The sequence below is a fragment of the Lithobates pipiens genome, unplaced genomic scaffold (genome assembly GCF_037356315.1).
Source record: "Lithobates pipiens isolate NorthernLeopardFrog02 unplaced genomic scaffold, aLitPip1_a1.2 Scaffold_10, whole genome shotgun sequence".
In the NCBI taxonomy this organism is placed as follows: Eukaryota; Metazoa; Chordata; class Amphibia; order Anura; family Ranidae; genus Lithobates; species Lithobates pipiens.
The window spans coordinates 95,275,699-95,296,416 of record NW_027507686.1 but is presented as its reverse complement, the minus strand read 5'-3'; the positions used below and the strand labels follow the sequence as shown (position 1 = coordinate 95,296,416).

At 42.4% G+C, this 20,718-nt stretch overlaps 1 protein-coding gene across 2 annotated transcripts in view; it reads right to left on the bottom strand.

Moving 5' to 3' along the window:
• ZNRD2 (zinc ribbon domain containing 2) overlaps positions 1-20,718 on the bottom strand; it is a 128,142-nt gene that overhangs the window by 42,987 nt on the left and 64,437 nt on the right. The window lies entirely within an intron of this gene.

Here is a 20,718-nt window from a genome sequence, read left to right as displayed (position 1 = left end):
TCGGCTGCTAGCTGGGTTATATGTGCCCCACTAGCAGCCAAATAGCACCGCTAAAATGATGGTAAAGAGCCGCTAAAACTTGCGTTTTACCATCAACGCCTGCCCGCTCCAGTGTGAAAGCAGCCTTCATAAGTGATACGCCCCCCTCCTCCGAGGCAGCTGGGGGAGGATGTGATGTGGGAAGGCTGGGCGAGGAGCCCGAGGCGGTGTCTGAGGATGGAAGGGGAGGCAGGAGATCCATGGCAGCAAGTCCGATGCAGATGCTGGTGAAGTGGGATAGAACACTGTGTTAGAGGACAGCACATGGTGACCCCCGCAGATGCCTATTCCCCACGATATTGGATCAGGAGACCAAGGAGGAGCGACTGATAGATCGGGGTGGACAGCAGTAAAGGATGCAGGAAACTGAACAGGGGTAAGTGAGAGATATCCCTGGTTCAATTAAAAAAATAGCTGCAAGAGAAAACACCTGATTCTGAGAACCCACGAGTGATTGTTGGTGCTGGCCTCCCCCATCTCCTCCATACGCCCCCCCCCCTCTTATCTCTGCCTTTGTGTGCTCTGTATATTGTGCTCTGTATACTACCCTCCAGAGCCCCTAGGTTATCCAGCGCTGTTGCATCGTGAACTGTGTTTGCTGTGGAAGCTAAAGAGATTTGATGACTAACTGAGGGAGAGATGCAGCAGCTGGGGCTGGCTAAAATTTAAATGACTGGAGACATAAGAGAGGTCTTGATGGAGCAATGATTCTTTTTGAAACCTATGGATCTATGAGAGCTACGGAATGGAAATGTTTGTATGAACTGTACCAATGAGAGGACCTCTTTAAATGTCAATGACTGCCTAATAACCCTAGGAGTGGCTCAATTGATTAAATGCTGGAAGTACTGGAAACTACTAAACTGATAGTTGAAACTAGTACTGAGTTTTAAGTTCACTTAAGGAATAAGTATTGATACAGCTTAGTACTGACTGAAAAGGTTATGAACTAAGCTACGAACTAAGCTGCAAATTAAGTGATGAACTCTGCGATTTAACTATGCGATAAGCTCGGAGCGATATCTACTGGAGAGTAACTTTCCTTCCTGTGGTGGAAAGCAGCTGATTAGATAATTGGGTTAAGCTAATATAGAGCTGCAAAAGTATAAGGACATTCCTCTTTTTTCTTCCCCCCCCTCTGCGTTTTTTTTTCGTATCCTCCCGCCTCTCTTACGCTATACAGAGACCGGGAAAGAAGGATGAATGGTACATTTTTCATAGGTTCTCTATAGGATTTTCATAGGTGCCCCAGCAAAATAAAATACAAAATAAAATACAAAAAAAATAAAAAATCCACCAAGTCGCAGAATTTTCAATTCCATCTAAACTAGGGGGCCTGAGAGGGTTAAGTGACTGGAGACAAGAGAGGTCTTGATGGAGCAATGATTTTGTCTGAAAACTATGAACCCATGAGATCTATGGAATTTAACGGTTTGCATGAACTGTATTAACAAGAGGACCCATTTAAATATCAATGACTGCCTAATAACCCTAGGAGCGGCTCAATTGATTAAACGCTGGAATTACTAAACTGATAGTTGAAACTAGTACTGAGTTTTAAGCTCACTTAAGGACTAAGTATTGATACAGCTTAGTACTGACTGAAAAGGTTATGAACTATGTTACGAACTAAGCTGCAAATTAAATGATGAACTCTGCGATTTAACTATGCGATAAGCTCGGAGCGATATCTACTGGAGAGTAACTTTCCATTATGTGGTGGATAGCAGCTGATTAGACAATTGGGTCAAGCTGAAATAGAGCTGCAAAAGTATAAGGACATTCCCCCTTTTTTTTTTCCCTCTCTCTCTACGTGTCCTCCCGCCCCTCTTACGCTATATAGAGATCGGAAAAAAGGGACAAAGGGTACGTTTTTTTTTTATAGGTCCTTTACAGGATCCTTACAGGTGCCCTAATAAAAAATAAAAAAAGTTAAAAAAAATAAAATAAAAAATCCATCAAGTCGCAGAATTTTCAATTCTTAAAGCAAAAGTGAAGAGAAGTATTCCATCTAAACTAGGGAGCCTGAGAGGTGAAACGGCAGGATATTCTTCTCTTCCCCTTACCCCTCCTTTCAAATCAATAAAAGCAAAGATTGGAACCGAGAGGTACTCCCCTCTATACAGGACAACTATTTTGTCAAACAAGATAAGTGAACAAGATACATGATGAGGGGAAGATCACATAAAACAGAACCTAAAACCCAGAGGGAGAGTTTAAATACTAGTGTAACTGCTAGTTCAATACAAAAATACTTGACAACTAAAGAGGGTAACCAAAAAAGCCCAGATGTAGAAAAAAAAAAAAAAACATCCTTGCCAACCAAAAACGCAAAAAAGGAAATGGCTAAGTTAAAAAGGAGCCCAAGGAGATAAAAACAAGAGAAGAAACACAAACAGAGCGAGAGATGGAAACTTACGAGGGGGAAGGGGAAGAACAGCGAAGTATAGCTCAAATGCCCACAAAGATCGAGATGATGGCAATGTTTGAAAGGATGGAAAGTTTAATTAAGAGTGAGATTACAAATGTCCGGATGGATCTGGGCCATTTGCTGCGGAGAGTAGAAGAGGCCGAGGAGAGAACTGAGAAACAAACACAAGAAATCGCAGAATTAAAATCGCAAGTGAAAGCACTGCAAATAAACCAAAGAAATACCTTTTATAAAATGGAAGCACAGGAAAATCAAAATAGACGCCAAAATCTAAGGATAAGAGCCCTCCCAGAGCAAAATGGAGAGAAACTGGAAGAAAAAATAAGGAAAATATTTAACCCCCTACTAGGACGAGAAGAGGACAAGGAGTTAAAGATCGATAGAGTACATAGAATCAGAAAGCCTCTAGGAATGAAGGAGGAAACCCCACGAGATGTCATTGTTAAATTCCATCGGTATACAGACAAGGAGAAAATATGGAGGAACCTCAGAGAGAGACACCCATTGCAATACGAGCAAACAACTTTGCAAGTATTTGCGGACTTGTCAAGTGAAACATTATCCAGAAGAAGACAATTAAAACCATTACTAGAACATTTAAGACAAGCTAATATTAAATATAGTTGGGGGTTCCCTGTAGCATTGATAGTACATAGGGACGGAAAGACGGTTAGATTGAAATTTCCGGAAGAAGTACAGGACTTTTGTACAGTTACAGATTCCAACCATTAGTATACCTAAGCGATCGGAAAGAGAAGAAAGACTAATTGAAGAGGGAATAGGGCAGAGAGCTTAATGTAGGGGGGGGTAGGGGGAGAGGGGGGAGGGGGGGCTGGTGTAATTTATTACAAAAGAAACGAGATGGGAGAGGTAAAGTAAATAAAAGTTAATGTGGGTATGGGTGGAAACGGGAAGAGCCTCCCTGGACTATCTGCTCCCTCCTCTCCCCCCCTATGTCTACCGGGCCTTCATGGCCGGGGGGGAGTGGAGGGACACGGAATGCCGGGCTTGGAGCTCCACCCCAAGGGGTGAGGTACATATTCCAGGATGGGGATATATTCTGGATATAGGTGCAAGGACCAAAGTCTGGGAGGGTTGGGAGGGTTGGGAGGGTTGGGAGGGGGGGTGGGAGGGGTGGGGGGAGAAAGAAGACCCGACAGCAGAGAACCTCGTTAAGTGAGAAAAGAGAAAAAACCAGCCTGACTAAAATCTATGTCTATAGTTAATGGTTTGTCATATAACGTTAGGGGGCTAAATGAATCAGCAAAGCGGTTTAAAATTTTGAAAGAAATAGAATATGAAGCGGGTATAGTGTTCTTACAGGAAACCCATCTATCATACGAAAGCAAGATTAGAATATATTCCCCTAGGTTCCCGGTGTGGTTTTATGGAGATTCTTACTCAAGGAACTCAAAAGGGGTAGCTATCGGTATAGGACGGGAGGTATACTATAAAATAGAAGAAAGATTAGTCGACCCGGAGGGTAGATTCCTCTTTCTGAAGGGGAAACTATGGGGAGTAGACTATACCCTCGCTAACATATACTGCCCAAATAGAAGTCCAACGGTTTTTCTGAAAGGAATATTGGAGAAATTATGGGATTTTAAAAGAGGAAGAGTAATTATAGCTGGAGATATGAACTTTTGTATGAATCCGCAAATGGATAGTTCGTCCCGTGTGCAGGGGATTGGGAAGGAGCAGAGGAGAATAATAAAACACAGGCTATATCAGTATCAGCTTATGGATGCGTGGAGAACTATGCACCCAAGGATACGAGACTACTCGTTCTATTCCCCTGTACACGGGACGTACACAAGGATCGACTACTGGTTAGTGGAACATAGGGTTCTGGACGAGGTGATATCCACAGATATAGGAATTAGAACATTGTCTGATCATTCTCCAATATGCCTGAAGATCAAAATCCCAGGGATTTCAGAAATCTCCTTTTTCCTGGAAATTGAATAGGGAACTGTTGGACGAGAAGGGAGAGGAAAGAATTAGAAAGGAATTGGAGTTTTTTTTTTACCACCAATTTAAATGAAGAGAATATGGAAAATATTATTTGGGAGACACAAAGCTTATATAAGAGGGATATATATTTCACTAGGTACAAAGAGGAAGAGAGAAGGTATTAAAAAGAGTAGGGAGTTGAGGGAGGAAATCCATGGATTAGAGCAAGAACATAAAAAGGCAAATGGCAGGGAAACTGGACAGGTAGTGGACCTATTACATAAACTGGCTATGAAAAGAGAGGAACTCGGGGAATTAATGGAACAGGAAATGAGGACGATATATAATAGGATCAATAAAGAGAGATATAGCGGCATTAAAAATAGTAAGATCTTAGCAAAGATATTGAGGGAAAAAAAGATCGAATAATTATATAGAGAAAATATTAAATAAAGAGGGAGAGTCGGTCTATAAAACTAAGGAAATAGCAGAAGTTTTTAGAGAATATTATGGGCAGTTATATTCCATGAGAGAAAAAAAAAAGACAGAAAAACAAGAGATGAAGAGAAGGGGAAAAATCAAAGACTATATATTTCAAGCAAATATCCCTAAAATACCGGGGGAATTGGCGCAGGAATTGGAGAATCCAATCTCAGTCCAAGGAGTAATATAGGCAATAAAAGAGACCAAAGGAGGAAAGAGTCCAGGGCCTGATGGCTATAGAATAGAATATCTAAAAAAGTTTGGAGACATACTAGCCCCAATTTTATGTGCATATTATAATGGACTAGGTACAAAATATGGACTGAGTGAGGAGGCCTCCACTGCGACAATCTCCACGATATTGAAAGAGGGAAAAGAGAATACAATATGCTCAAACTATAGACCGATCTCACTACTCAATACGGACGTTAAATTGTTCGCAAAAATATTGGCCGCTAGAATAAAGAAGTTAATGCCTAGCTTAGTCCATGCAGATCAGGTGGGATTCATTGAGGGGCGAGAAGGAAAAGATAATGGAGTAAGGTCACTTGCTATATTACTGCTTCAGAGGATGAAGGAGAGTAGAATCCCCAGTCTACTCCTATCAATAGATGCTGAGAAAGCTTTTGACCGAGTAGACTGGGGATTCATGATGGGTACCCTAAGGGGAATGGACCCAAAATTTTGAAGTGGATAAAGGCACTATATAACAGCCCCAAGGCAGTGGTAAGAGTTAATGGGGTACTATCAACAGCCTTCAGAATGAACAATGGGACTAGACAGGGGTGTCCGCTGTCCCCCCTATTGTTCGTTCTGGCATTGGAGCCACTCCTGGAGACGATAAGGAGAAACCCAGATATAAAGGGGGTTGAGATAGAGGGGGAAATACATAAGACAGCCGCATTCGCGGATGATATTCTGTTTTATGTATCTAGCCCACGAATCTCCATGCCAAACTTGGTAAAGGCTCTACAGGAATATGGGGAATTATCTAACTTTAAAATTAACCCAAGCAAGTTAGAAATCTTAAACGTAAATATAAATTTGAGAGAAGAACTTGACATTAAGAGAGAATTCCCATTTCTATGGCAAAAAGAAATTAAATATTTAGGGATTAAACTGACTGCATCAATAGAAAAAATATACCAAATAAACTATATCCCCCTTCTAGAAGAATTGAGAGAAGAAATAAGGAGAATGAGAACAAAGCCCCTGTCATGGTTAGGAAGAATTAATGCCTTAAAAATGATTATTCAACCTAAAATCCTTTATAAATTTCAGCTATTACCAATATATATCCCCCCCCCCCCCCTATATTTTAAAATGATAAATTCTTTAATTTCTAAATTTATCTGGAACAACAAGAAACCTAGAACCCCACTGAAGACTTTGCAAAAGGGAAAAGATGAGGGGGGTCTGAATGTCCCAGACTTTAGAAAATATTACGAAGCAGCAATGTTAACACGGGTGGTGGAATGGGAAAAATTAGAAAGTAAAAAAAGATGGGGAAAAATAGAACACAGTTTATCAGGCACAAATCTAGGTAGAGAAATCTGGACTCCTTTAAAATATAGATCACTAGGGAAGACAACACCCTTTGGTCACAAAAAATGTGTTTAGAGTATGGGAGGGAATACACAAACATAACAAGTGGAAATATAATTCCCCTTTAATTTATTTAAAAGATAATGATTTTTTTGCACCTGGTAAAAGTATAATAGGAGGGAAATGGATAAAACAAGATAATATGCAATTACGACACATAATTATAGAGGGGAAATTGAAAACACTAGCAATATTACAGAAAGAAAATGATTGGATGGATTTGAATGAGTGGCGATACCTGCAGCTTAGACATTTCGTCTCAAGACTACCACAACCGCTTAGAGATGGAGAAAATTTGACTGCCTTGGAGCGGATATGTGAGGGGAAATCCCCAAGGGCAGGTATTGCCCAGTTTTATAAGGTCTTGAGACGGGAATGTGAAGCGGAGGTACCAACTTTCATTAAAAAATGGGAAGAAGAGATAGGAGCACGGGGTGAAAACCAAAATATAGAAAAAATATTGAAGATGGTGCACAGATCCACGGAAAATAGTAAGATGATAAAAACAAATTATAAAATTTTAGTAAGATGGTATAGGACCCCAGATATAATGGCAAAGTACCAGGAGGGACAATCTGGGAAACGTTGGAGGAATTGTGGACAAACGGGAAGTTTGGCCCATATATGGTGGGACTGTCCCAAGATTAAAGAATATTGGAGAGAAATAATAAGATATATAGAAGTAATAGCTAAAGTACAGTTACCCGAGAACCCATGGTTATGCCAATTCCATGCAGTAGATACCCCAATTAAGGAGTATAGGAATTCCCTCACAAGCTGATTAATAAACGTGGCAAAAAGTCTGATTCCGAAAAAATTGAAAGAAATAGAAGCACCCAAAGTAAAGGAATGGCTAGGAAAAGTTGAGGAAATGTATAGTATTGAAGGGCTGGGAATGGAGGAAGAAAGAGAAAGAAAGATTCCATGTGAAATGGAAATACTGGAAAATCTTTAGACAATCTATGATTTTTAACGAGGTAATGGGTCGGTAGGGGTGGGAGGGAGATATTTTAGAAGAACTCGAGAAATAAAGAAAGAAAACCAGGATAATGTGAAAAATTGAAGGGCATGAATGTATTTTGGTCCTATGGTTTTCTTTTAATACTTGAGTATGTTTTGTACGCAACTTAAATGAAAAATTTAAATAAAGAATAAAAAAAAAAAAGCTGCTAAAACTTGCTTTTTACCATCAACACCTGCCCGCTCCAGTGTGAAAGCAGCCTTCATAAGTGATACAGAAAATTTTACATTTAAACATTTATTAAACAAAACAAACCTCCAGTTTACTTGTATGTATGATTTAGATAAAAAAAAAAAAAAAAAAACTATATATTAAATAAAAACAGGTAGTCAAAACTTTTGGACGAAAAAAAAAAAATGGGCTAACTTTACTGTTTTTAAACTTTTTTTTTTTTTAAATAGTGTATTTTTTTCCCCAAAAAATGCATTTGAAAGACCTCTGTGCAAATGCCGTGTGACAAAATATTGCAACAACCGTTATTTTATTCCCTAGGATCTGTGCTAAAAAATTATATATATATATATATATATATATAATTTTTGGGGGGTTTAAGTGATTTTCTGGCAGAAAATAAAGGATTTTTACTTGTAAGCAACAAGTGTCAGAAAAGATTTAGTCTTTAAATGGTTAAACTGAGAACTTCTACACATGGTGATGAGTTCATTCATTCAAGTGTAAACATTGTATCTTTCTGTTCTTTTCTTGGCAGCCTGCCCAGAGAGGAGGAAAGACGTTTCTATGACGACTCAGGCAACTTACACTGACTTCTATTACAGAAGTCATTTCAAAGTCCCGCTGTAGTTCTAAATCGGCTTTTTATCGGCACAATCGGCCGATGCCGATTTATTAAAACACGGCAAATATCGGCCGATATATCGGTCGACCTCTACTTGTGAACACTTTAGTGGAAAGCTCATACTCATGTTTTTGGGACTTTCAGGAAAACTTTTCTGGTGGATTCCTTGATAATCACGGACTGTCATCTTTTTACGTACATTTTTGAAATTTATTGGATATTTAGCGCTGTCAATATAGTATATATTTTATGAGAGGTTAACGAATGACGTATACTATATGCCTATGTGATTTATGTCACAGTATATGTTGGCATTCATGGTTCCCTCAACGAACTGTAGCTCCCTAGTCCCAGCAGCACTCATGCAGCCCCAGACTATGATACTCTCACCACCATGCTTGACTGTAGGCAAAACACACTTATCTTTGTACTCCTCACCTGGTTGCTGCCACACACGCTTGACACCATCTGAATCAAATAAGTTTATCTTGGTCTCATTAGACCACAGGCTATGGTTCCACAAATCCATGTCCTTAGTCTGCTTGTCATCAGCAAATGGTTTTCAGGCTTTCTTGTGCGTCATCTTTAGAAGAGGCTTCCTTCTGGGATGACAGCTTTGCAGACTAATTTGATGCAGTGTGCAGCGCATGGCCTGAGCACTGACAGGTTGAACCCCCCCCCCGTTTAACCTCTGCAGCAATGCTGGCAGCACTCATACATCCATTTCCCAAAGACAACCTCTGGATATGATGCTGAGCATGTGCACTCGACTTCTTTGGTCTTAGGCCTGTTTTGAGGGGAACCTGTCCTGTTAAACCGCTGTAGGGTCTTGGCCACCATGATGCAGCTCAGTTTCAGGATCTTGGCACTCTTCGTATATGCTAGGCCATCTTTGTATAGAGAAACAATTCTTTTTTTTCAGATCCTCAGAGAGTTCTTTGCCATGAGGTGCCATGTTGAACTTCCAGTGACTAGTAAGAGAGAGCGATAACACCAAATTTAACACACCTGCTCCCCTATCACACCAGAGACCGTGTAACGCTAACGAGTCACATGACACTAGAGAGTAAAAATGGCTAATTGGGCCCAATTTGGACATTTCACTTTGGGGGTGTACTCACTTTTGTTGCCAGCGGTTTAGACATTAATGGATGTGTGTTGAGCTATTTTGAGGGGTCAGCAAACTTACACTGTTATACAAGATGTACACTACTTTACATTGTAGCAAAGTGTGATTTCTTCAGTGTTGTCACATGAAAAGATATAATAAAATATTTACAAAACTGTGAGGGGTCTATTAACTTTTGTAAGATACTGTATGTATACTGATTGCTCTGTGCATTCCTCCTTTCTTTGAAAATGTTGTCTTCCGTCCCCACTATTGAAGCAGAAACCTGTATTTATCCCACATGACAGCATAAAGGAATCCACAGTACAGTATTAAAAACAAAAATTATTGGCGCACAAATGAATAAAACCTTTTGTAGAGAACGCTTTGTCCAAATGTTAAGTTAATTGTTGTCTCGAGGAGGACCTGTAAAAAGTCTCAATGTGCAGCTGCTAGACCACTTTGGACTTGGTGGAAGAAAGCAGAAATTGAACCATCAAAAGGACAGCGCATCAGAGAGACTCATAGTCTGATGTAAAAAGCATAAAAACAATTTATTAAATGAAAAAAACAAGACTCAATAAAGGACGTTTGATCCTCCTGGGATCTTAAAACCTTTTCATCAGTCAATCACGGCAATAAAACAACAGTTGCTTGATGACAAATTAGCCCTGGTATCTTCTATTTGTGACTTTGAGATGTTGGTGACTGCAAGGCTGTGTTACCAGTGTAGTCTATTGTGCACGTGAATAAAAGGGCTGTAGGTGGTTAACTTCCAGAGGCAGGGGGAACCAGTAGAGTTCATATGCAAATGAAAATAAATGATTGGAACTGTGTTCCCAAAGTCACTCACTGTTATGAATGGTTGGACTGTAAGGCTGGGGCACCGTCATGCTGGGCTGGAGGAGTGGGAGAGAAAGGGTCAATCGTGCTTCCTGTGCTCCGGGACGGAGGTGCAATAAGCGCTGGAGGGTGTTGGTCCAAGTTGGACACAAGGTGGCGTCCACCTTGTGTATCCGGAAGGCTTGGAGCGCAGCGCTCCGCTTCCCTTGCCCGAGCAGTTTGCGGGTCACTATTAGTCACGTGGGAGGCTCCGTAGCGAGGGGGGTTACCATGCCAACCGGCCTGCTAACATGTTTCGCGCGCATGATAAAGCGCATGCGCGCGAAACATGTTAGCAGGCCGGTTGGCATGGTAACCCCCCTCGCTACGGAGCCTCCCACGTGACTAATAGTGACCCGCAAACCGCTCGGGCAAGCGAAGCGGAGCGCTGCGCTCCAAGCCTTCCGGATACACAAGGTGGACGCCACCTTGTGTCCAACTTGGACCAACACCCTCCAGCGCTTATTGCACCTCCGTCCCGGAGCACAGGAAGCACGATTGACCCTTTCTCTTCCACTCCTCCAGCCCAGCATGACGGTGCCCCAGCCTTACAGTCCAACCATTCATAACAGTGAGTGACTTTGGGAACACAGTTCCAATCATTTATTTTCATTTGCATATGAACTCTACTGGTTCCCCCTGCCTCTGGAAGTTAACCACCTACAGCCCTTTTATTCACGTGCACAATAGACTACACTGGTAACACAGCCTTGCAGTCACCAACATCTCAAAGTCACAAATAGAAGATACCAGGGCTAATTTGTCATCAAGCAACTGTTTTATTGCCGTGATTGACTGATGAAAAGGTTTTAAGATCCCAGGAGGATCAAACGTCCTTTATTGAGTCTTTTGTTTTTTTCATTTAATAAATTGTTTTTATGCTTTTTACATCAGACTATGAGTCTCTCTGATGCGCTGTCCTTTTGATGGTTCGAATCCACAGTACAGCCTACTCCTAACAACCAAAACCATTCAAGAACTCAAGGCTGAAAACATTGTTGGGTATCAGGATGTAGGTGTCTGAACTACAACACGCCACCAGGACGTAGTTGCCCGACTTCAGGTAGCTTTATTTTTTATCTGGGTCACAAAGGCTAACCTTCAATCCATGAGTGGCCACTACTTCTCAACAGAAGTCGCTCGAACAAAGGACTTCTCTCAAAACAGGCTTGTTGGAAACTTTCTTAATCAGCAGCTACAACTAATGGGCAGCAGCCATTGATCAGTGTATTCTGTCAGAGGAAAGCCCTGCTGGCAGAATACAATGTCTCAGCAAGGATGATTCCTCTATTTACCCCAATTGTGTGGATTGAGGAATGTCTTTCATTCAGCCCACTCCATCTATGTTATGGAGATTCACCCTATTAGTCCTGGTTGCTATCATCGCTGAAAGTTAATGAAAAACCCAAAATTTTTAGTGGGCACCAGAACAGGAATAGAAGGGAAATCTTCCAGCGGGGACACAAATTCTGTTGACTCCAGTGACTACCAAGGATTCCCTAATTTTGGATATATTTCCTCACTTCCTGCTTACCAATTACTGAACTTTCTCCTCTAAACCCCAAAGTAATATGGAATATGCATTTTGGGGGCTTATCGTATACATTATTTTATTTACATTAGCCCTTTTCTTGCCAACTAACCAGGAAATTCACACCATGCAAACTTGTATAGAACTCTCTTGCTGGTTAGAGGCCACTGAGAAATGAGAAGGAACCAAAAGTAGAAAAAAAGCCACCACAATCCTTTCCAAATGGGGGTCAATTCACGAGATAAATACCACATACTTTTGAGTTAAAATAACAAATGTGAAATTTACCTCAAAAGTAGTCAGTTCACAAGAAATAAAAAAATAAAAAAAGCGTTATTTACCAAATGTGTTAAATATTTCTGTTTTGCGATAATTAAAGTAGAAGTAGAAGTAGAAGTAGACATTTTCCATGTCCTTGTTGCTAATCTCCTTCATTCACCAAGTTTGCCATCCATGTTCTGCGGAGCTCTGTTGTCTGTAATAGGCTGCTGAACAACTGTCTATCCCTCTCCTAAGCTCAGCCAACGGTCTGATACACCCCCTTGTAGTCCTCTGAAAGAACAGGGAGGAAGCTGACATATTGTGGGCGGAAGGGGTCTCAGCCCCCACTCTGTGCCGCCCATGGAGGTGGTGCTCTCCTTCTCCTCCTTCCTGCCAGCAATCCACCCCTCCATTGTACCTGCTGCGGAGGCGAGGAGTCCCTGCCCAACCCCCCCCCCCCCGGAACATTGATGGCAAACTTGGTGAAGGAAGGTGATCGCTGCTATCTCCGGAATTATTATTAGAAATCAGTTGTATGACACAGCGGGGATGTCCTACTGTGTTAGGTGTAAGAGAACACCGATAGCTGATGTCCATCTCCCTCTGGTATTGGCACAGTTTGCTGTCAATCACAATACCAGGAGATGGACATCAGCGAGCGTGTTCTCATATTAAACAATAGCTGACACAGAGGGAGATCCCCGCTGTCATACAAGCAATTTCTAATAGGAGGAGGAGAAGAGCAGAAAGTCGGCTGGTCGTGTGATTTCCCCTCTTAAATTGGGTATTTACAGCATTTTTTTTTTTACTACAATAGGAGACCGTGCTGATGGTGCATACATGTTACAGCTATGCAAGCAGTGGGGGGGGGGGGGGGGGGGGGGGGGGGAGGGTGCAACTGTCATGAGCTGATAGGGAGGGGAGGGAGGAGGATGACAGGGGCAGGGAGGAGGATGACAGGGGCAGAGAGGAGACAGATAGAGCTGCGGATGACTGAGGCACGTAAACTGACCACAGTGTTAGGGCTCAGTAGCCATGATACACCGTGGTCAGTTTACATAAGGGAGGAAAGAAACTGGCAGGATCAGCCTGCCAGTGTTTTGTCAAATGACAACACAAACACTGTGTCATAACATGCTTTAGAAGGAGCAAGATTTTTATTTCATTTTTTGGAGGATTAACAAGCGCTAGCAAGAAAAAGAAAACCTGCCTTTACAACTCCTTTAAAATTAGTTGTTTTACTTGCCAAGGCCCCTTTCACACGTGCCTTCATCAGTTCAGTCACGTTTTTTTTCACAGAAAAAAAAACAGATCAGTTTACATCAGTTTTTCCCATCCACTGAAACACTTGAGTCAAATTTTTGGTTTACATTAGAGCTGCATGATTCTGGATAAAATGAGAAACACGGTTTGCTTAGAATAAAGATGAATATTTTCTCACAATTTTCATGATGTGGTGTAACATCTTTCACATTATACAAAACAATTGGGCTAACTTTACGTTTTTTTCCCCCCAAAAATTGCAAATGAAAGACCGCTGTGCAAATACAGTGCGACATAAAATATTGCAACAACTGCCATTTTATTCTCTAGGGTCTCTGCTAAAATATATACACACACACACATATATATATATATATATATATATATATATATATAAATATATAAAAAATACTGATTTTTAACTTGAGAGCAACATGTCAGCAACATGTCAGAAAAAGGTTTCGTTTTTAAAAAGGGGTTGAATCCAGATCTTTTTTAATGATTAATCGTGCAGCGCTAGCGTGCCTGTGTATGTTGGGAGACTTTTTCATTTCTTTTTTTTTCTTATGATTTTATTGCCATCACATAGGGGACCAATGGCGATAGCACATACATGGCAGGTCCTCTTGCAAGGTGAGGGGCAGGACAGAGCAGTATACACAGTGAGGGGGCAGTCTGTAGAGACAAGCTCCCTCACTTGCCGATGTTGACTGTCGCTGTCAGCTTTTAAATCAAATTGACAGATTTTTTGCTATATTCAATAGAGCCAAGAAGGAGCCATCATTCGGACCCGCCGCTTAATTAAACAAAGGGGTGGGGTCATCACCCGATGATTAATTTTACATTATACAGCACACACTTTTATTACATAACATTATTAAAGTACATTTTGTTTAGTACTAAAACCCATATCCCCCCCCCCCCCGCCCCGCCCCCTCCCGTCGGTCAAACTCTTCTCTATTCCTTTTCCAGATTCTCTCACACTCCTCATCCTACATCCATTTTTCTGTGTACTTCTTATAACGCGCACACACACGACAGGCATTTCAGGCAGACTAGGTCCGACGGAATAAATCCGGACAATTCGATCATGTGTGGGCTAATCCGATAGTTTTTCATTTAACCACTAGGCGCCTGCGCTATAGCCGAAAGACAGCTACAGCGCGGACGTCAATTGCCGGGATACTTCCGCAATGCTTACTCCTGCGAGAGCGCATCAGGGAAATTCTGTGCTACCCGTGTCCCTTGGGCACAGCCACAGATCGCTGTAAATGGCCAATAACAGCGGCCGTTTACAATGAGATCGGAAATTCCAACGAGAGATGATCTCAGATGTAAATATATGAGATCTCTCATCACCGGCTCTCCCTCCTCACACAGAGACAGCATGCGAGGAGGGGAGAGATGAATGCCTGCAGCGGTGAACGAACCAAAAAAAAAAAAAACTGAAAATAAAGTGCCCACAGTACATGTCAGTGCCATCTGTCCCCCACTGCCACCTATAAATGCCATCTGTCATCAGTGCCACCTGTCAGTATCACGTATTAGCATCAGTGCCACATATTAGTGCCATCAGTGCCACGTCAGTGTCACGTGTCATTTTCCTGGTGCTCCAGAGCCTTCAAAAGTGTAATAAGTAGTCAACAAGTTAGATGTGCAATTTATGCTCCTAGAACATGTGATGGTGCTCCCTGCACGTTGGGCCAGGCTGTGAAAAAGTCCCACAGATGTTGCATCGTAATACTCAGGAGTAGCAGAATGTATTTTGGGGCGTCATTTGTGGTATACACATGCCATATGAAATAAATAACCTATTACAATGACAATTTTGTGGGAAAAAAGAAAAAATTTTGCAAGGAATTGTGGGAAAAAAATGACATCAAAAAGCTCACCATGCCTCTTACTAAATGCCTTGGAATGTCTACTTTCAAAAGAAAATGAGATAGGCCACCAGTACATCAGGTGTGATCAATTTTTTAGGATTTGCACCACAGCTTGTAGACTCGCCAACTTTCACAAAGACCAAATAATATCCGCTAATTTGGGTTATTTTTACCAAATATATGTAGCAGTATAATTGTGGCCAAAATTTATGAAGAAAAAATTAATAATTTGCAAAATTTTATCACAAACAAAAACAAATGCGTTAAAAAAAAAAAAAAAAAACCCCAGAGGTGATCAAAATACCACCAAAAGAAATCTCTATTTGTATGAAAAAAGGACAAAAAAATAATTTGGGTACAGTATTACATGACTGAGTAATTGTCAAAGTGTGAGCACCGAAAGCTGAAATTTGGTCTGGTCATGAGGAAGTGCCCAGTTGTCAAAAAAAAAAAATATCAGATGAACGGGTTTAAAATCTGTCCGACAGACTCAATTCCTACCTGTCCAACGGACCAAAATACGACGCAAGGGCAGCTATTGAACTTCCTTTTTTAGTCCCGTCGTACGTCATCGCGTTCAAAACGAACGTGAGCCATCGGGAAGAACATCGGACCTAGTCCGCTGGAAAGTCCAGTCGCGTGTACGTGGCATTAGTTTTCTTAAACTATCCATTTTCCCCGTATATTATCAAATCTTTCTGTCAGGTCCTCTTCTCTACTAAGATATTCCATTTTGTAGATATAATCTATTCAAACCATTCTTTTACAGTAGGTTTCTCCAGGTGTAGCCATTGCTTAGATATTATCCCTTTCGCTGCATTTAACAAATATGGGATCATTGTTCCCCATTTTTTTTGTCCCGTTTTGTGGCATAAGTATATCCATGGGTAATTTTGGATCTCTTTCCCTGTAATTTCCCCATGTATAATTTTGTATTTCCTGCTAGAACTCTTATTTTTGTACATTCCCACCATGTGTGCCATGGTGTCGGTTTACAACCTCTCCAATATAGTGGGGGATTTGTTCTGTTCATATTTTCGAAATTTCTCAGAGGGCACGCACTTGTAATTCATTTCTATTGTTATGTCAGTCGCGTATTCGTGTACCCCTCCCATTATTCTAGCTACCTCTTGTTCATTCAATGAGCGAATCGCCAATGGCTGCTGAAAAAAAGACAGTCAAGCTGATATCTGCCCCTAAATGGTTCTTTAATGCAAGTTTCTGATCCATTCCTTGCTGTAGAAAACATCTTGGAAACCAAATAAGAACGTGGATGCCACTTTAGCTCCTCACACTGGGAGATGTAGGCCCTCCAGGTATGACTATAAATCTGGGAAGAAGACTTTCACGCCCTTAGCATAGTGGTAATCGACAAAGCTAACAGGCCTTGGTCCGTCCACACTTGACTTTCAACAGTCAAGCCGTTAAAGCCAGCGACGGTAAGGCAGGGTGGAATATCGGACCTTGAGACAGAAGGTCCTCCTGCACTGGCAGCCGCCAAACATCCACATCATGTCGGCGTACCAAGGATGTCGAGGACAGTCTGGGGCCATCAGAATCCCCTCTGCCTCCACTCTGCGCAGCAGACGAGGGAGGAGCTAGAGAGGGGGAATGGCATAAACCAGCCAATAATGCCCCCACGGGGCCACCAATGCGCCTGACGCGTCCACCCAGGGATCCCTTGACCTGGCCACAAACCTCTGCACCTTCCGGTTGAGCCGAGAAGCCAGGAGATCCACATCCAGCATGCCCCACCTTGCAAATGAGCTAAAACACTTCTGGATGCAGTGACCATTTCCACTGGTCCAGCAACTGACGACTAAGTAGTCCACCTGCCAGTTATCTACGCCTGCAATGTACCCGGCTGACAGAGCTGGCACGCACAACTCCACCCACTGTAGGATGTGGGAGACCTCTAGCGCCACCGCTGAGATCCTTGTCCCTCCATGATGATTGACATACACCACAGCTGTGGAGTTGTCCGACTGGATCCTGACCAGACAACCCTGGAGCCCCTGCAATCATGAGGAGAGGCACCCCTGATCGCCCACAGCTCCAGCACATTGATGGGAGCAGGAAGAATTTCCGGCTGTCAAGCAAACCTAGGCCGACTTGATGCCAAAAATTCCCCCCCCCAAGCCGGTCAGGCTGACGTCTGTTGTGATCACCATCCAATGAAGAGGAAGGAACGATTTCCTGGACCAAAGGGCTGGGGACCTCAGCCACCAGAGAAACAAAGCCCTGGCTAGGTGGCTCACCTGGATTTGATAATCCAGGCATGTCGGGAGACTTGTCCCATTTGGATAGGACAGGGGTTGACAAATTTGCTTGGAATCTAGGAGCCAGCTAAAAAAAGTTAGGAGCCAGGTCCGTGTCGGCGATCTGGACCTGTCCCTGGCCTGACATGGAGACGAGTGAGGGGAAGATAGCCCCCAGCCCCCCACCTGTCTCCAAGTCATTGCCCATAGCTCTTAGAGGGACATTTTATTTTTTTCAAATGACAATTTTTTTTTTAAATTGCATTTTAGTGTAAATATGAGATGTGAGGTCTCTCTGACCCCCCAGATCACATATATAAGAGGACCTGTCATGCTTTTTTCTATTACAAGGGATTTTTACATTCCTTGTAATAGAAATAAAAGTGACACTTTTTTTTTTTTTTTTTTTTTTTTAAAGAACATTGAAAAAAATAAAAATAAAAGTTAAAATAAGAAAAAAAAAAAATATTTTAAACGCGCCCTGTCCCGCCAAGCTTGCGTGCAGAAGCGAACGCATATATAAAAGCGGTGTTCAAACCACACGTGAGGTATCGCTGCGATCGGTAGAGAGAGCAATAATTCTAGCCCCAGACCTCCTCTGTAACTTAACCACTTTCAGACCGGACCATTTTGCTGGTAAATGACCAGAGGTCTTTTTACAATTTGGCACTGCGCTGCTTTAACTGGTAATTGCGCGGTCATGCAATGTTGTACCCAAACAAAATTTGCGTCCTTTTCTTCCCACAAATAGAGCTTTCTTTTGATGGTATTTGATTGCCTCTGCGATTTTTATTTTTGCGATATAAACGTAAAAAGACCGCAAATTTTGAAAAAAAAAAATGATATTTTCTACTTTTTGTTATTAGAAAAATCCAATAAACTCAATCTTAGTCATACATTTAGGCCAAAATGTATTCAGCCACATGTCTTTGGTAAATAAAAAGTCAATAATTGTATATTTATTGGTTTGCGCAAAAGTTGTCACATCTACAAACTAAGGTAAGTTTTCTGGAATTTACGCAGCTTTTAGTTTACGACTGCCTATCTCATTTCTTGAGGTGCTAAAATGGCAGGGAAATACAAAACCCCCCCAAATGACCCCATTTTGGAAAGTAGACCCCCTAAGGAAATTGATAAGTGGCATGTTGAGCCCATTGAATATTTTATTTTTTTGCCTCAAGCGATTGAATAATGACAAAAAATTTTTTTTTTTTTTTTTTTTTTTTTTTTACACAAAGTTGTCACTAAATGATATATTGCTCACACATGCTATGGGCATATGTGAAATGACACCCCAAAATAAATTCTGCTGCTTCTCCTGAGTACGGGGATACCACATATGTGGGACTTTTTGGGAGCCTAGCCGCGTACGGGGCCCCGAAAACCAAGCACCGCCTTCAGGCTTTCTAAGGGCGTTACAGTTTTGAAGGCCATAAAATGCCAAGATGGCACAAAACCCCCCCCCCCCCCCCCCCCAAATGAACCCCATTTTGGAAAGTAGACACCCCTAAATTTAGGGGTACACTAGTGAGACTAGGTAATAAATGGCGGTGCCCTGAAACTATAAAAAATAACTAACCAACCAGCGTCACCTGTAACAGTTATATGGTGATCACTGGTGAAGGTTAACTAGGGGCAATCAGGGGGCTTTATGCGGTAGTATATGGGGGTCCCTGGCGCTATAAAAAGCTGCGGCGAACCTAAATACCTACCTGCCTAACTAGCGTCACCTGTGACACTAATACAGCGATCAGAAAAATGATCGCTATTAGGCTGGGTTCACACTGGAGCGATGCGGGAACGCCACGAATCCGCGGCGGTTCCCGCATCGCATTGCCTCCCGGCGGCAGTTCACACTGCCCTATGCGAACTGCTGGGAGTGTCAGTGAAATGTTAATGACACCCCCAGATCAGTTCGCATATCGCAGTGCGATCTGCGCAAACTCGGATCGCATGGTGAGAACACCCATGCGATCAGATTCTGCTGCGGCCAAAAAAAGGGTCCCATGCGAATTTGCTGCGGGTGCGATGCGATGCGAATTCAGCCATACTATCTATGTGAGATCGGATGTGATTTGCACTGCAGTGCGGGTGCGAATCACATTCGTTCTCATAAACCTCTGCAATGTGAACCCAGCCTTAGTGACACTGGCAGCGGGGGGTGATCACGGGGTTAAACCTTTATTGGGGGGGTTAGGGGGGGTACATTAGAACTAAAGGGGGCTAACCCTAACTGCCCTACCAGTTATTACAGTCACAAATGACACCAATGCAAAAAAAAAAATGACATTGGTGTCACTGTGACTGGGGGGCAGGGGCAATTGGGGGGGTGTGAGTGTGCCTGGCATGTTCTACTGTGTAGTGTCGTGTTGGTGCAACTCACCGATCCTCTCCCTCGGTGTCGGAACGAAAAATACCGACACGGAGGAAGATTACATCACTTCCTCTCCTGTGTTTAGATTACAGGAGAGGAAGTGATGTCACGAAGGATTTCTATTCGTCGGGAGCGATCGCGAGGGGGTGGCCATGAATGAAAGGCCGCCCCCTCATCCCGGATCGCTCGTGAACGAAAACCGACCGCCGCAGGCACCGGTTACAGGTACGCCCATATGCCTGCCGTGCCCTTCTGTCGACGTACATCGTCGTGCGGCGGTCGGGAAGTGGTTAAAACGTGCAACCTGTAGAATTTTTTAAACGGCGCCTATGGAGATTTTTAAGGCTAAAAGTTTGTCGCCATTCCATGAGCGGGTGCAATTTTGAAGTGTCATGTTGGGTATCGATTTACTCGACGTAACATTATCTTTCACAATATAATAAAAGAATTGGGCTAACTACTGTTTTCTTATTTTTTTTGTTATTAAATACATTTTCCCAAAAAAAAGTGCGCTTGTAAGTCCGCTGTGCAAATACAGTGTGACAGACAGTATTGCAACGACCACCATTTTATTCTCTAGGGTGTTAGAATAAATTATATATATATATATAATGTTTAGGGCATTCTGAGTAAAGTGAAGGAGATGGAGCTTCCCCTGCCTGCCAGCCTATTAGCATTGCTGGTTGTAATTCCAATGGCCACCACAAGAGGGCGCCAGATTCCAGAAGGAACCATAGGATCGTAGAAGGCCTCAAAGCCGGGGCTCAATTACCGGCCGCCGGCGGCGCGGCCCGACGCGATCACGCTGGGGGGGGTCCGCGGTGACAGGA